Source organism: Lycium barbarum, chromosome 2 (assembly GCF_019175385.1).
Source record: "Lycium barbarum isolate Lr01 chromosome 2, ASM1917538v2, whole genome shotgun sequence".
Classification (NCBI taxonomy): Eukaryota; Viridiplantae; Streptophyta; class Magnoliopsida; order Solanales; family Solanaceae; genus Lycium; species Lycium barbarum.
The window spans coordinates 87,803,228-87,809,353 of record NC_083338.1 but is presented as its reverse complement, the minus strand read 5'-3'; positions in this window follow the sequence as shown (position 1 = coordinate 87,809,353).

Here is a 6,126-nt window from a genome sequence, read left to right as displayed (position 1 = left end):
GTGAATATGGTATGGATGCCTCCGATGTGTGTCGTAATGATTTTGATGGATAATGGATATGAAAATAATAAGTTTTGGTTGGAAATGCAAGTTTAAAACGAAAAATAACTCGTTGTGTCGAAAGATGGCTAATAATGCCATAGTGTATGAGTTAGTGTTTATTGATGCTTGTTGTTGTTTGGATGTTTTCTCTGGGCTGTTGTGTTGAGGAATTGAGCCGAGCTAAGTCTCGGGGATGTCGTATATACAGAGGAAATGCTGCCGAAATTTCGGTAGGCAATTATGTGTAAAGATAGAGTATTGAAAGAATGAAACTAACCAAATGGTAAACTTGACCATTTCCAGATTTTGGACGAAATTTGGATTTACGCCAAGCAAGCATAAGGCGCCATCAAGGTATGTGAAGCACTTCTATACGTTCCTAGGCATGTTCTGGATGTGGTAGGCTCGGCCGCGAGCCTTAGGTCCGACTCCGTTCCCCGGAATTCGAGACGGAAAACCGCTCTAATTCCTTCAGTTCAATTGAACCTATTTTCTTACAAATTGTCCTTAAAGTGAGATTTTGCACAAAACTTCCCCAAACGGAGTCGGAACACTTCCGAATGAGTATGGGTGACCTCATAAGGTCAATCATCAGTAATTTACATATGTAGCCTCGGGTTGGTCCGAGGTGGGCCCACAAGGCCCGATACTTCCGGTACGATTTTTAAAATACTTCTGTTTTGGTCCGATCTTCTCCAAAAACTTCTGAACTATTATTTTGTGAATATTATGGATAGTTTTGTGTAATTTATACAATATGATTTCTGAACATCCGAGCATCCCATTCTGAAAATCTGTCGTGCCTTCCTAACTAGGATATGAGCGCGTGCTATGCATACTATCTGGATATTCTGATTTTGGCTCGCCGTTTGGCACCCTTCTGATTGATCGAGTCTGTATGTTGAGTCTGTAGGTAGGTGGTTTCTCATTTATTGATTCGTGTCTGTCTCAATGCATTCTTTCACTGCGACCCGGGCCAGGTTCTGTTATCGTGCATATTTTCTCTGCATTGTTCACCGCGTCCCTCGGCGTACGGGCCGGGATCTGTATGTCTGTATGATCTGTGTATGGGGATGGCGGCCAGGATGGCATATGATCTGATTTGATTCTGTCTGTCCACCGCGTCCCGTACTAAGAGGGCCGAGTTCTGTTACCGCGCCCCCAGACAGGGCCGGGATCTGTATGAATATATGCGTGTGCCATCTGTATTTATAAAGCACACGCCTCTGTATGATTTTGTATGACTCTGTACTACTCTGCATGCATAATTCTGTCCGTCACACTACTGTCTGTCCGTCTGTGCTATGACTATTGCTGTCTGTCCGTATGACTTCTGATTCTGTATGTCCGTATGGATTCAGATTCTGCTCGTCTGTCCGTATTAGGATTCCGTCTGTCTGTCCGAACTGTAACTCTGTTTATTTGTATGGAACACGATTCTGTATGTCTGTCTGGATCACAATTCTGTCCGCCAGTCTGATTTATGGTTCTGTCCGTTATATTTCTGTGACTCCGGTTCGGACTATGTTATATCTGTTATGTTTCTGCTTTACATACTCGGTACATATTTCGTACTGACCCCCGTTCTTCGGGGGCTGCGCTACATGCCCGCAGGTACAGACGCGCCAGGTGATACGCCGCCAGCGTAGGTTTCCGACTCTGCTATCTGAAGAGCTCCCTTGACTCGGAGCATATCTTTTTGGTATATATCTTCTGTCTTCTGTGTACTCCGTATGTGTGTATATTCTGGGTACGGCGGGGCCCTGTCCCGCCATATGATTCTGTATGTCTGTAGAGGCCTGTAGATAGATGTGTGGGTTACGGGTTTCGTCTGTATGTTAGCCTTATCGGCTTACTTGTAAATGTCTGTATGTTCAGGTATATATGTATATATACGTATGGTCGCGCGCGTGCCGTATTTGTATCGGTCTATTTCCGTACTTCTGTTTTGAAAAAAAAAAATCTGTATGATTCGAATTCGATCAGATAGGTACGTATGGGTATCCAGTTAGGGTACCAGTCGCGGCCCATGGGGTTTGGGTCGTGACAATGGTAATAATGCTTTGATGCATCATGATCGAAGACAAAACATGATGTTCAAGGTTAAGTAGAGACTGACCCAGGCGGACTGTTCATAACCAGGCGGTGGTCCTGTTGTTGGCCCACTTAGCCGAGGATGGCGTTTTAGGGCGTTTGTTGGATTTGTTCTGATCGGAACAATCCCAACGCCAAGGTCGGTGACCTAGTAAAACTTATGTTACCTAGATGACATCATGCGGCGGCGCACCTGTTTCACAGTTTTACAAGGTCACCGAAAGTGACCAAAGTGGAAAACCTAATTATTACAATCCTAATAATTAAAGCTGCTTTATTAAAGCAGATTCCTTCTTTATTAAAGTAGCCGCCTAGTGGCGGGTCCCACCAGTCACTTCATTGGTGACCTGCCCTTATCTTTTGTTGGGCTGGAAGATTCTTCCGTTTGGCCAAGAAATTGAGCCGCAAATTGTGCAAAGTCCTCTGTATTAGCTGGACTCTGAGATTCTCCTGCGAAGACTTGTGTATTATAGTCTTCATCTTCTTCATTATCATTGTCAGTGGTATGACCAACAGACGCCATTGATGTATCAGACATAGCTTCCATATTAAGATGCTGCATTAAATTAGATCTAAATTCTTCCATGCAAGTAGCTATGAGCTGTTCTGGGGGAATTACTCCTTTCTTCATTTGAATTTTTCGAGCAATATGCTCAAAAGGACTGGGAACTTCCTTCTGTCTGGAATTAATGGAGTCCTAATAATGTGCAATAGTAGTCTTAATATGATTTATTAAATCTTGTCCTGGGATAGTTCCATCTTTTGATTTTTGAATCAATTTTTTTCAGAATTTTGTATAAAAAATTCTATTTAAGCAAGACATATTTTGCGGGGTATAACCCACTTCAACTGACCATTTCATGATCCATGGAATAGGAAATTCAATGAAGAAATACATATTAGAAATTTTTTCAGAGAAAGTAATATTATTTTCCAAATCTTTTATTTTTGGAGAAACATCAACCCATTCAGTATATAAACTGTTAAAGGGTTCTGGTAAAATTTTCACGGTTGGACCATAATAGATCCACCATTGGTAAAACCAATTTGGAATGCCCTGTTTATAAACATTGGCACAAATTTTTATAAACCATGAATGTTTCTTATTATCATTCTCATATAAAAAAGCTTTATTAAAGCTTTCAACAGAATCCCAATAATTAAATTTAACTGGTACTTTTTGTTCTGGGTGGATATAATCCTTATCCTTTAACGGACTTATTCCCCATTCATTTGGAGAAAATATCTTTTTTATAACAATTTTTGAAAAGTTATAAACTTTTTTGGTATTAGCTGGATAAAAATGCTGGAATTCAGCTGATCCTGTATATGAAAGGATCATTTCATAATTCATCCGATATTTATAAGTCGGAGTAGCGTATGACGCTGTATCAAAATACCTTTGCATTATTTCATCTTTCCATTGGAGACCATCATTCTCAAGGAGAATTATTAACTCTCGATGAGCATTTTCTTCATATGAATTAGTGTTCCCATTATCATCAATTACGAGGGCACTGGATTATGATGGGGGCATATTATCCCCTTTTCTCTGTGCTTCTATGAAAGCCAGATACTCAGCATATGTGATTTGCCTCTGGGTATTACCAGAAGTTTCTGCAATATTGTCGGCTATTAGCCTTTTGTTACCCATTTGGGCAAGAACAGTGCCTCTGCCCGTTCCGTTTTGTCCTCTTCCCCTTCCTCTATTAGAGGGAGGTGTCAATGTAGGCCTCATCCTGCAAATGAGAAGATGACAGTTATGATCTTAAATATTCTCTAGTGAGAAAATCAGGGAGACTATTATCCGATCCCTTTTTATAATGAATTTCAAAAATCTAATGGTGCTAAAAGAGCTTGCCATCTAGCAAACATTTGTTTGGAAACATCATGTTTGCAATCTTTATTAAACATAAATTTGGCTGCTTGGCAGTCAGTTTTTATTAAAAACTTTTGATTATATAAATCACCTTGAAATTTAAGAACACATTTAACTATAGCAAGAATTTCTTTTGCTATAGTAGTATAGTTCTTTTGACTATTATTCCATTTGCCAGAATAAAACTGGACTAAATATTCCTGTTTATCATTTGGAGAAAACTGTTTAAGAATTCCTCCATTGCCAATATCAGAGGCATCAATTTCTCTAATTTTTTGCCAGTTAGGATTGGCTAAGGTAAGACAAGGAAGATTATTAACTTTCCTCTTGATTTTTTGAACTTGCGTATGAGCATCAGTCCAAGGTTTTGGAATCTTTTTTAATCTATCATATAAAATAGATGTGTCTTGGGCCAAATCTTTATAAAATGACGAAATATAATTTAGACTTCCAAGAAGTCTTTGAAGTTGAGTTTTATCAGTAATAATATCAGAAAATTTAGAAGCAAATTCTATACTTCTATTAATAGGAATAATTTTTCCTTTTTCTATATTATGACCTAAAAATCTGACTTTTGTTTGAAAAAGTGACATTTTTGGCTTAGATATAACTAAACCATTTTGAATAATAATTTTCTTGAATATATCAAGATGTTTAAAATGCATTTCAATAGTATTTGAAAATACTAAAATATCATCGATATAAACAATGATAAAATTGCTATAAGCCATAAAAATATCATTCATAATTTTTTGAAATTCTGAAGGGGCATTTTTTAGTCCAAAAGGCATAACATTCCATTCGAACTGCCCAATTGGAACATTAAAAGTAGTTTTATTTTTATCTGCTTTGGCTATTTGGATTTGCCAATAACCTGATTTTAAATCAAATTTTGAAAATATGATTGCATTATGAAGGCGATCTAATAAATCCTTTTTATTAGGAATTGGATATCGAATCCATTTTAAAACTTTATTAAGAGGTTTATAATTTATTACCAATCTTGGAACACCTCGTTCCTGTTCAGCATGTTTATTAACATAAAAACTTGTGCATGACCATGGAGATTTCGAAGACATTGTAAGACCTTTTTGTAAAAGAGAAGAAATCTCATTTTTACATAATTTCAAATATTCGGAATTCATTTGGCATGGTCTTGCTTTAGTAGGAATATTATTTTCAGAAAAAGACTCTTCATATGGAAGAGTGACAATATGTCTTTTCCTGTCCCAAAAAGCATTAGGATGGTCGCTACAAATATGTAGAGAAAATTGATTTTTTATAAACTCAATTTTTTCCTGTAATTTAGGATTTTGTAAAATATCCTCAATTTGAAGAGTATAAATTTCTTGTTTGAGGATATTGATTTGTTGATGTTTATTCATCAACCTATCTTTGATTTCATTTAAAATTCTTGAAAAAGGTCAGTTAGAAACTGGAATTTAATCAGTTTTTCTTCATAGGTTCCTATAAAACATTTATCATCCATCCATTGAATAGGAAATAATTTATGGATGAATGGAGTTCCCAATATAACTTGATTTGAAATATTTTTTACCAATACAAAGCTTTCAGGAATACCAACTTTGTCTTGGCAAATATAAGCTTTGGGTAATTTATAAGTAATACCCATTTTTTGGCCACTAGCAGACCGTAAACTATGAGTAGTTTTTTGAAAATATTTTGAAGGGATTAATCCTTCTTGAATACAACTTAAATCTGCTCCACTATCAACTAGAGCAGTAAACTCTTTTTTGAAATTGTAATCAATTAAAAGAGTAATTTTTATAAAAAATTTAAAGGAAGTAATGATATCAAATTTTGTTAAAAAACTGGAACTAGGATTGCTACTACCTTCTCCTTCTTCTGTAGGCACAGTTGCTACGGTGTTATTAACTGGTAGATCATCTATCGTAGTATAAACCGGTGTTTCTATGATTTGTTTTCCTTTTCCCACAAGTTGCGAGACCCTATAATCTAGAGTTGTCTGGTGTTTCCTGAGGGTGGAAATTTCTTGCTTAAGGTTATGAACCTCTCTTTCTAAGTCTTGAGTGGTTGCCGGTGTACTTATAATATTCTGGCGTTCTTGAAGGAGTTTTTTGACTCCAGCC